The following is an 11,661-nucleotide window of genomic DNA, read 5'->3' as shown; positions in this document are numbered from 1 at the left end:
GTTTACAATCACAGCACATAAACAGTCACTGAATTGGCAAACATATCCTTTTTAAAAAAACTGTTGCAGTCAAACAAGGAGTGGGAAAAGAGGGCAGCCATCCTACCCCTCTTCACCTGATCGTAACATTCCACACTAGTCCCCTCCCATTCTAGCTCCCATCTTGCCCTTTCAGCATATCCACATATTGCTCTTCTCTCATGTATTTGCTGAGTTTCCTTATGAAAGCATCTAAGCTACAGTCTATTTGTCTCAATTACTTCCTGTTGCAGTGCATTTCGCATTCTCGTCATGCATCGAGTAAGAACTGCTCCTTGTTTCCCTATTGGATTTATAAGTAATTATCTTGTACTTATGGCCTCAAGTTTCGGATTCTCCCACAACTGGAAACATTCTCTCCACATCTGCTCTGCGGATTCTTAGCTGCCAATTGGAGGTGAGTTTGGGTGCATGTGGTGAATCAAATCAAATCCCCTAAAGATTATGTCAGGTTGGGCTCCCAATATGATCCCACTCACTTCCAGGTTTCACCCAGGTGGGTTTGCTGGTGAGCAGAGACCCTCCATGGAGCTGTAAGCAGTTTTAATATACAAATAGGTAACAAACTGCTGTTTAATCAAGCATTCTGGCTTTAACCGACAGCATACCTACTTCCCAAACTTCAGCAAGTTGCCTGGGTCAACCAGATTAGTGCACAAAAAAGTGCTTTTTCAATAAAACTGACAGGCTGGGAAGGCTTTGAATCATGGAAATGAAGAGCTCCAGCCACAGCCACTTGAGAGGCTGATGCTCACAGCACATCTGTGTGTGTGCTTTCATTGCTTGACAGACAATGGACAACTTTTTGGAAGTCACTTCACCTGTTTTACATTTTACTTACCTTGACCTGCAATACCTGCTGTCAGTCTTCACCATGTCATGGGAGCAGATAATGCAGCTTGTTACAAATGTAAGGTTTTATATGATGCTTATGTTTTGGTCTGCCTCTTTAATTCAAGGTAAAAAGACCTAATGAAAAGGGACACATGTCCTTGCTAGTTCTGCCTTGCGATATGTGGTGTGACTTGGTTGGCACGGACACAGGGAGCCTATGGTCAAATGTTTTTGAAACTGACATGCCAGGTTTACGCCTAAAATCAAAGGACAGAGCATCTGGTGTTGCCTTGGAAAGACTTAAAAGACTCTGAGGCAGCTATTCTTGCTTTGTGCAGACTTACAGATTCCCAGGCAGTCTGAATTAAAAAAAACCCTGGGCATGGAGAGAGAGGGAAGCAAGGAAGCAGCAGCTGATGCAAACAATAGGGAAAAAGCTGTTCTCTGGTAGCTACCAGGCAGAATGCAAGTGAAAGTTTGTCCTCTGGATGAAGTGAGGGAACCTGCAGAGATTTAAGGTCACTGAAAGATTCCCCCTGGTGAGGCTGGGAGAAGGAATCACAGGAGTGAACCTTGCAGCTGGAATTTAGTTCAGGAATTCTCAGAAGACTGAAGGAAACAGTTTGATGGATGCTTGACGCTATGACTCAGTAAAACAGGGAGAAGTGAGTCCATTAGAAGCTGGGAGTAACTTTGGACTGTGTCCTGCAAAAAACTGCAATTCTGCAGGGAGCATGCTATAAAGTATAAATGCAATGTTGGGTTTTTGAGTGTATTAAAATACGAATAACTCATTTCTGTAGTTTATTGTATTAGTCACCTACTAAGTAATGTTTCCTTAATACTGATTTCAGTTTCCTTGTTACAGTAAACATCTTAAAACTTGAAATCTTGTTATGCGATTCCTTTAAGTCAGTCACTGGGAATTCAAATTTTTATTAAAGTTATCGGTCTCTACAAGGTTCAGAACAAGCTCTGCCTTACATCTTTGATGAGGAACAAAAGGAACAGCACTAGCAGCAGCAGCAGCTGTTTTCTCTTCAGCCACATACTACACCACAGGCCAGGGGGAGTAGACTCGGAATTCCTGCTCCAAGGAGGTGGGACTTCCCCAATGCGTGGTTAACAGGCAGGGGATCAGTTCTATAAAAACATGTGAGCACCAATGCCTCGGGAGATTAAGGCTTTCATGGCAGGTCATTGTTGATATTAGTCACCTCCTGGTACAAGAACCCCTTCCCAGTGGACCAGGTGGTCACATATTGCCGTCAAGGTCACCACCACTCATCCGCACTCAAGATCTCTGCCTCTCCCTAAAGTTCTATGTTATCTTTTCCTGCAAGGAGAGGAAGTGGACAGTTATGAATATAAGAAATGAATTGTGTGCAAAGAGAAGGACAACATTTGTGGAGGATGACTATGAGGTGTGGGTGTAAAAGGACAATAGGATGGGGGTGAGTTTGGTTTTCCAAATGGGTATGTGAAGATGTACCTGGAGGAAGTGTAATGAATGGAGCTGCAAGGTGAGCGGGCCTGAGGAGTGCTGTGCATGAAAATGCAGAATTTAGGGTTTCATACCTGAAATTTTTATGTCACTCACATTTCCCATCTTTTTGAGGTCCTTGATTCCCTTGGTGCACTGCCTCTAGGTTGGATGACCATACTCCCGCTTCCTTGGCCTCTAATATGCATGCCAGCTTGATTTGAGATGCTGTCCTCTTCCTGACATCCTTGGGAATGACCACTTCAATGCAGCCCTCAGGTTCCACAGCAGGACCTCAAGGTATGAGTGAGAGACCTGGCTGGCAGCCTACCCAGATCTCCACTCCATTCCTATGGTTGCTGCAGTATTAGGAATTCATGTCCAGTTCAACCATTCTGTCCATGCTGAGGTCGTTTTAATTCCTTCCTTTGACAGACTTGGTGTATCAACCAGCCACCTTCTCTGATTGGTTGGGAAAACCAAAAGCTAAATGCTAATACCATGGCTCAGTTAAAGAGCCTCAGCAAAGCCCACTGGAGATTCAAACAGGCTGCTGACCCAGTACAGCTCCCGTCATTTTGGCTGCGACTATCATTTCAAAATTCTGCCGCTACTTTGCCCAAATCAGACATAATTTTAAAGATTTCAATCAAGTTCACTTAAAACTTTTCTAAAAAAAAGGTCTCAATCTCTTCATTTTTCCCCAATAATCTCTAATCGCTTATCCTTGTAAAAAAAAATTCCACTTTCTCCAGTGTTTCTATGTCCTTTTAATAGCATGGAGAACAGAATTGTGTTTGTACCTTTTTTTAATCCATTCATGGGGTGTGGGTTTCACTGGCTGGGCCAGCATTTATTGCCCATCCCTAGTTGCCCTTGAGCTGCCTTCTTGAACCGCTGCAGCCCATGTGGTATAGGTGCACCCACAGTGCTGTTAGGAAGAGAGTTCCAGGATTTTGACTCAGCGACAGAGAAGGAATGGCGATATTGGGTGGGGGGAGAGAAGTGGAGGGGGGTGGTCTGGTTGTAGGGACAAGCAAGCAGTGATAGAAGCAGATCATCAAAAGATGTCACAGACAAAAGAACAAAAGAACACATAGGTGTTGAAGTTGGTGATATTATCTAAACGAATGTGCTAATTAAGAATGGATGGTAGGGTACTCAAGGTATAGCTCTAGTGGGGGTGGGGGGAGCATAAAAGATTTTAAAAGATTTAAAAATAATGGAAATAGGTGGGAAAAGAAACACCTATATAATTTATTGGAAAAAACAAAAGGAAGGGGGAAGAAACAGAAAGGGGGTGGGATGGAGGTGGGAGTTCAAGACCTAAAGTTGTTGAATTCAATATTCAGTCCAGAAGGCTGTAAAGTGCCTAGTCAGAAGATGAGGTGCTGTTCCTCCAGTTTGCGTTGGGCTTCACTGGAACAATGCAGCAAGCCAAGGACAGACATGTGGGCAAGAGAGCAGGGTGGAGTGTTAAAATGGCAAGTGACAGGGAGGTTTGGGTCATTCTTGCAGACAGACTGCAGGTGTTCTGCAAAGCGGTCGCCCAGTTTACGTTTGGTCTCTCCAATGTAGAGGAGACATTGGGAGCAACGAATACTGTAGACTAAGTTGGGGGAAATGCAAGTGAAATGATGCTTCACTTGAAAGGAGTGTTTGGGCCCTTGGACGATGAGGAGAGAGGAAGTGAAGAAGCAGGTGTTACATCTTTTGCATGGGCATGGGGAGGTGCCATAGGTGAGGGTTGAGGAGTAGGGGGTGATGGAGGAGTGGATCAGGGTGTCCCGGAGGGAACGATCCCTACGGAATGCCGACGGGGGGGGGGTGAAGGGAAGATGTGTTTGGTAGTGGCATCATGCTGGAGTTGGCAGAAATGGCGGAGGATAATCCTTTGAATGCGGAGGCTGGTGGGGTGATAAGTGAGGACAAGGGGGACCCTATCATGTTTCTGGGAGGGAGGGGAAGGCGTGAGGGCGGATGCGCGGGAGATGGGCCGGACACGGATGAGGGCCCTGTCAATGACCGTGGGTGGAAAACCTCGGTTAAGGAAGAAGGAGGACATGTCAGAGGAACTGTTTTCGAAGGTAGCATCATCGGAACAGATGTGACGGAGGTGAAGGAACTGAGAGAATGGGATGGAGTCCTTACAGGAAGCGGGGTGTGAGGAGCTGTAGTTGAGGTAGCTGTGGGCATCGGTAGGCTTGTAATGGATATTGGTGGACAGTCTATCACCAGAGATCGAGACAGAGAGGTCAAGGAAGGGAAGGGAAGTGTCAGAGATGGACCATGTGAAAATGATGAAGGGGTGGAGTTTGGAAGCAAAATTAATAAAATTTTTCCAAGTCCCGACGAGAGCATGAAGCAGCACCGAAGTAATCATCGGTGTACCGGAGAAAGAGTTGTGGAAGGGGGCCTGAGTAGGACTGGAACAAGGAATGTTCCACATACCCCATAAAGAGACAGGCATAGCTGGGGCCCATGCGGGTACCCATAGCCACACCTTTTATTTGGACGAAGTGAGAGGAGTTGAAGGAGAAATTGTTCAGTGTGAGAACAAGTTCAGCCAGACGGAGGAGAGTAGTGGTGGATGGGGATTGTTCGGGCCTCTGTTCGAGGAAGAAGCTAAGGGCCCTCAGACCATCCTGGTGGGGGATGGAGGTGTAGAGGGATTGGAGAGGAAGCGGTTGGGACCAGGGAACTGGAAATTGTTGATGTGACGTAAGGTGTCAGAGGAATCACGGATGTAGGTGGGAAGGGACTGGACAAGGGGAGAGAGAAGGGAGTCAAGATAACAAGAAATGAGTTCTGTGGGGCAGGAGCAAGCTGACACGATCTGTCTACCGGGACAGTTCTGTTTGTGGATTTTGGGTAGGAGGCAGAAGCGGGCCGTCCGAGGTTGGGCGACTATCAGGTTGGAAGCTGTGGGAGGAAGATCCCCAGAGGAGATGAGGTCAGTGACAGTTCTGGAAACAATGGCTTGATGTTCAGTGGTGGGGTCATGGTCCAGGGAGAGGTAGGAGGAAGTGTCTGCGAGTTGACGCTCAGCCTCCGCGAGGTAGAGGTCATTGCGCCAGACAACAACAGCACCACCCTTGTCAGCGGGTTTGATGACAATGTCAGGGTTGGACCTGAGAGAACGGAGAGAACGGTGCTGTTGTTGTAGGAGTGAAGTACTCTGAAATTCCTCTAATCAAATTGGATAAAGAGGGGGTGCTTGAAAATTTAAATGAAATATTGAGTTACCTTCCAAGCAAGTGTCAAAGTGATTTGGAAAAGCTATTGCAGTCACACAAACCTATTTGTGGAAATAAGTTGGAAAAGACACATTGAGCTTTACATGATGTATGTATTGAAATATCAACTTCAATAAGGTAACAACCTCAGATTAAATCCAGCAAAGTTATCACAAATACAAAAAGAAATTGATCTCATGTTTCAAAATGATACTGCTAAGTCTAGTTGCAGTCGCTGAAGTTCAACTATTACACTGGCACTGAAACCAGATGGAACACAAAGACTGTGTATGGACTATTGAAAAGTGAATGCAGTGACATATTTCATACCACAGTTGGCAGATTGCATTGAGAAAGTGGGACATTCAAAATTTATCACAAAGATTGACTTGCTAAAAGGATATGGGCAGGTACCGTTGACAGAGAGAGCAAAGGAGATATCAGCTTTTGTAATGCCAAGTGGACTATATCAGTTTAAAGTCATGCCATTTGGTATGAAGAATGCACCTGTGACATTTCAAAGACTGACAAACAAAATAATTGCAGGTCTAAGCAGTGGGCTGTTTATATTGATGATCTAATCGTTTTCAGTCAGAAGTGGGAGGAACATTTACAGTATCTGGAAGAATTATTTACTCGACTACAAGAAGCTAATTTGGTGATGAACTTGGCTAAAAGTGAATTTGCAAAAGCGCGAGTTACGTATCTAGGCCATACCATTGGACATGGTGAGGTAGCTCTGAGAGATGTGAAAGTCAAGGCTAGTGTGGATTTCCCAGTGTCTACAACAAAAAAAGAAGTTTTGCGATTTTTGGGCATTAGTGGGTTTTACCGGAAACTTATACCAAATTTTAGCCAAGTGGTGGACTGAACTATTAAAAAAGAACAAGAAGTCTCAATGGACACTGGAGTGCCAGAAGTCATTGGAAAGTTTGAAAATTTTATTAAATATGACACCAGTTTTGACAATACCGAATTATGCCAAGCAATTCAAGTTTGCTGTTGACACAAGTGAGAAAGGCATTAGGCCTGGAGTGGAACAAGAAGATGATGCTGGAATTGAAAACCGATAGGGTATTTTTCATGGGAGCTGAATGTACAACAAACAAGATGTTCAACGATCGAAAAGGAGACTTTGGGTTTGGTGTCAGCATTGCAGCATTTTGAAATTTATGTTGCAAACAATTCATCAGAAACAATTGTTTATACATACCATAATCCTTTGAAGTTTTTGGACAAATTTTGAGACAAAAGTGCAAGGCTTTTCAGATGGAGTATATTATTACAACCATTTAATTCACAGATTATACATATTGCTGGATGAGAGAATCTGTTCGTGGATCGTTATCAAGAATTTGAACTTAAAGGAAAATTGGACACTATTAAAACACTAGTCACTGAACTGGAGTGATTTCTGTTGATACCAAGGACTCGTGTATGTATTGCTATATTCATGTAAGCAACTGGTAATGTAATAGTGTAATAAGTATAGGAGATAGTGTGAGATGGGTTATTAAAATGAAGCCATCTATTAGAATTATGACGGTTTATTTTTTGATAGGGAGGGGGTTGTTATAAAGCTAGTAATGTACATATTATTGGAAATTATTTTTCTTTTAAAAATAGAGGCTTAGTCTGTGGAGTGTCTTAATTGGATTAAAGCTAGCTAGTCTGGGTGCTTTGATGTGTACTAGTTTTGAGATGGAAGAGGGATAGATGCACATTTGCATTTCATTGAATAGAGCATTCAAGAAGAGGAGTGAATTCAGGCACCTAGCTGGCAGAGACCAAGCAATGTTTATATTACTAATAAAATTGGTACTATGAAGGGATTTTATTGTTAGAAGAGGTGGAGTTCAAAGGGGCTGGTGATACAATGAGAATTTACATTCAATGACCTGTGCTGGATATTACAGACAGCAGTTTCGTGTGTGCAGGGCAGAGGCAATGTAAGATCAAAGCAGCTGTAAGCCTACAACTGTCTCCACAGGAACCAAAGTGAAAGGAACCTCATTTTGAATTTGTAAGGTGAAAATGTTTAGCCTGGTGTCTGCTGAAAGTCTATGGGTGTTGTTGCCTTAATGGAGATTAGTTTGGGAATTTGTTAAAAGTTATGGTAGTAGTAATTTGTAGCCATATGTGTATATTTAACTTGTGTAAATTAATAAATGTCACAAGTATTTTGATATAAAACCTCTCAATTACTGATAGTCAGATTCCTGAATTTAGAGCTGTATAACAAACATACAAAAAAAATATAGGTTATTACAGTTGTTTAAAGTTTCCCTCTGGGATTTTTAAATAACTCAGCTTTACCAGCTGCTGGCTCATAACAGCTGCCCTTGTCCTTCTAGATGGTAGCGGTCGTGGGTTTGGAAGGTGCTATCGAAGGAGCCTTGCAGAATTCCTGCAGTACATCTTGCAGATGGTACACACTGCTGTACTGTGCATCGGTTGTGGAGCGGGTGAGTGTTTTTGGATGTGGTGCCAATCAAGCGGGCTGCTTTGTCCTGTATGGTGTCAAGCTTCTTGACTGTTGTGGGAACTGCATTCATCCAGGCAAGTGGGGAGTATTCCATCACACTCCTGACTTGTGCCTTGTAAATGGTAGACAGGCTTTGGGGAGTCAGGAGGTGGGTTATTTGTCACACAATTCCTAGCCTCTGACCTGCTCTTGTAGATACAGTATTTATATGGCTAGTCCAGTTCAATTTCTTGTCAATGCTAACCCCCAGGATGTTGATAGTGGGGGATTCAGTGATGGTAATGCCATTGAACATCAAGTGACGATGGCTGGACTCTCTCTTGTTGGTGATGGTCATTGCCTGACACTTGTGTGGCGTGAATGTTACTTGCCACTAGTCAGCCCAAGCCTGGATATTGTCCAGGCTTTGCTGCTTTTGGACATGGACTGCTTCAGTGTCTGAGGAGTCACAAATGCTGCTGAACATTGTGCAATCATCAGCAAACAACCCCACTTCTGACATTATGATGGAAGAAAGATCATTGGCGAAGCAGCTGAAGATGGTTGGGCTGAGGACACTACCCCAAAGAACTCCTGCAGTGATGTCCTGGATCTGAGATGACTGACCTCCAACAACCACAGTCATTTTGCTTTGTGCTAAGTATCACTCCAACCAGCAGAAAGTTTTCCCACTGATTTCCATTGATTGTTGTTTTGCTAGGGGTTCCTTGATGCCACATTCGGTCAAATGCAGCCTTGATGTCAAGGGCAGTCACCCTTACCTCACCTCGGGGGTTCAGCTCTTTTATCCATGTTTGAACCAAGGTTGTAATGAGGTCAAGAGCTGAGTGACTCTGGCAGAACCCAAACTGAACGTCAGTAAGCAGATTATTGCTAAGCAAGTGCCGCTTGATAGCACTGTTGATGACCCCTTCCATTACTTTACTGATGATTGAGAGTAGTCTGATTTGGTGGTAATTGGCTGGGTTGAATTTGTCTTGCTTTTTGTGTACAGAACATGCATAGGCAATTTTCCACGTAGCTGGGTACATGCCAGTGTTGTAGCTGTACTGGAACAGCTTGGCTAGGGGAGCAGCAAGTTCTGGGGCACAAGTCTTTGGTACTGTTGCCGGAATATGGCAGGGCCCATAGCCTTTGCAGTATCCTGTGCCTTCAGCCATTTCTTGATATCATGCGGAGTGAATCGAATTGGCTGAAGACTAGCATTTGTGATGCTGGGGACCTCTGAAGGAGGTCAAGATGGATCATCCACTCGGCACTTTTGGCTTTAGATTGTAGCAAATGCTTCCACCTTATTTTTTGCACTGGTGTGCTGGACTCCTCCATCAATGGGATGGGGATATTTGTGAAGCCTCCACCTCCAGTGAGTTGTTTCACAAATGGATGTGGCAGAACTGCATAGCTTAGATCTGATCCATTGGTTGTGGGATTGCTTAGCTCTATCACTTTTCTGCTTATACTGTTTGGCACACAAGTAGTCCCATGTTATAGCTTCACCAGGGTTGACACCTCATTTTTAGGTATGCCTGATGCTGCTCCTGGCATGCCCTCTTGCACTCTTCATTGAACCAGGGTTGATCGTCTGGCTTGATGATAACAGTGGAGTGGGGGATATGCCAGGCCATGAGGTTACAGATTGTGTTCGATTACAATTCTGCTCCTGCTGATGGCCCACATTACCTTATGGATGCCCAGTCTTGAGCTGCTAGATCTGTTCAAAATTTATCCCATTTAGCATGGTGGTAGTGCCACACAACACGATGGAGGCTGTTCTCAATGTGAAGGCGGGACTTCGTCTCCACAACGACAGTGCAGTGGTCACTCCTACCAATACTGTCGTAGGATGCATCTGCAGCAGGCAGGTTGGTGAGGATGAGGTCAAGTTTGTTTTTCCCTCTTGTTGGTTCCTCACCACCTGCTGCAGACCCAGTCTCACAGCTATATCATTTAGGACACAGCCAGCTCGGTCAGTAGTGGTGCTACCGAGCCACTCTTGGTGATGGACATTGAAGTTCCCTACCCAGAGCATTTTCTGTGCCCTTGCCACTCTCAGTGCTCCCTCCAATACTCCATCCAATATGGAGGAGCACTGAGGGTGGCAAGGGCGCAGAATGTACTCTGGGTGGGGGACTTCAATGTCCATCACCAAGATTGGCTCGGTAGCACCACTACTGACCGAGCTGGCCGAGTCCTAAATGACATAGCTGTTAGGCTGGGTCTAGAACCATAAACGGTGTTCAACATGGAGGAGCACTGATTCATCAGCTGAGGGAGGGCGGTATGTGGTAATCAGCAGGAGGTTTCCTTGCCCATGTTTGATCTGACGCCATGAGACTTCATGGGGTCTGGTGTTGCTGTTGAGGACTCCCAGGGCAACTCCCTCCCGCTGTGCTGTCACCTCTGCTGTGTCTCTCCTGCCGGTGGGACAGGACATACCTCAGGATGATGATGCCTGGGACACTATCTGAAAATATAATTCCGTGAGGATGACTATGTCAAGATCTTGCTTGACTTGTCTGTGAGGACAGCTCTCCCACTTTTGGCACTAGCCCCCAGCAGTTAATAAGGAGGACCTTGCAGGGCCTACAGGGCTGAGTTTGCCATTGTCATTTCTGGTGCCTAGGCCAATGCATCTGCTTTCATTCCTTTTGTTAGGGCTTATTAACAGCCTAAACAAAAACAAAAACAGAATTACCTGGAAAAACTCAGCAGGTCTGGCAGCATCGGCGGAGAAGAGTTGACGTTTCAAGTCCTCATGACCCTTCGACAGAACAGTTCTGTCGAAGGGTCATGAGGACTCGAAATGTCAACTCTTTTCTTCTCCGCCGATGCTGCCAGACCTGCTGAGTTTATCCAGGTAACTCTGTTTTTGTTTTGGATTTCCAGCATCCGCAGTTTTTTTGTTTTTATCTTATTAACAGCCTACTGTTTGCCAGGCCAGGTAAGGATGACAAATTTCCTTCCCTAAAGGACATTAGTGAACCTAATGGGTTAATGGTTATCTTTAGGCTTATCATTCTGGATTTTTATTGAATTCAAATTCCACCATGTGCATTGACGGGATTCAAAGCCGGGTTCCCGAAGCATTAACCTGGGTCTCTGGATTACTAGTCCAGTGACAATACCACTGCACCATCACCACGCCCCAAATATGGGCTGACCTGGGTCTTATATCAGTTTAACATAACTTATAACATAACTTTTGAGTTCTATATCCCAAGAAATAAATCCCAGTGTTTTGTTAGCATTTTAATTGACTTGCTGACCTGAAATGTTTTTAAAGATTTGTTCAACTGTAGCCCTAGATCCCTTTGCTCTTCTACCCCATTCAGTTTTTTTCTAAGGTGTAAGTAATGCTTCTATTTTTCCGACCAAAGTGCATAATTTCACATCTATCTGTATTAAAGTTCATTTGCTGATTAACTGTCCATCTAATATTGCCATTGATCTTTGCCAGATAACAGTGCGGTGGCCTACAGATGGAGTTGGTGCAATAATTATGGATGCAGTCGTTCCAACTCAGCCGATTTCTCTGGCATGCTTTTTTATCATCCTGTATGACTTCAATCAATAAATGTTGCAAA

At 44.4% G+C, this 11,661-nt stretch overlaps 1 long non-coding RNA gene across 1 annotated transcript; it reads left to right on the top strand.

Annotated features, from left to right (window-relative positions):
* The first annotated feature begins 307 nt into the window (after positions 1 to 307).
* On the top strand, positions 308 to 11,630 carry LOC121286866. The gene is made up of 3 exons (XR_005945092.1): positions 308 to 436; positions 7,947 to 8,057; positions 11,535 to 11,630. It is a non-coding gene; the product is annotated as an uncharacterized LOC121286866 (long non-coding RNA).
* Positions 11,631 to 11,661: the final 31 nt, after the last annotated feature.

This window comes from Carcharodon carcharias, chromosome 14, assembly GCF_017639515.1.
Source record: "Carcharodon carcharias isolate sCarCar2 chromosome 14, sCarCar2.pri, whole genome shotgun sequence".
Classification (NCBI taxonomy): domain Eukaryota; kingdom Metazoa; phylum Chordata; class Chondrichthyes; order Lamniformes; family Lamnidae; genus Carcharodon; species Carcharodon carcharias.
This window is presented reverse-complemented; position numbering and strand designations above follow the sequence as displayed.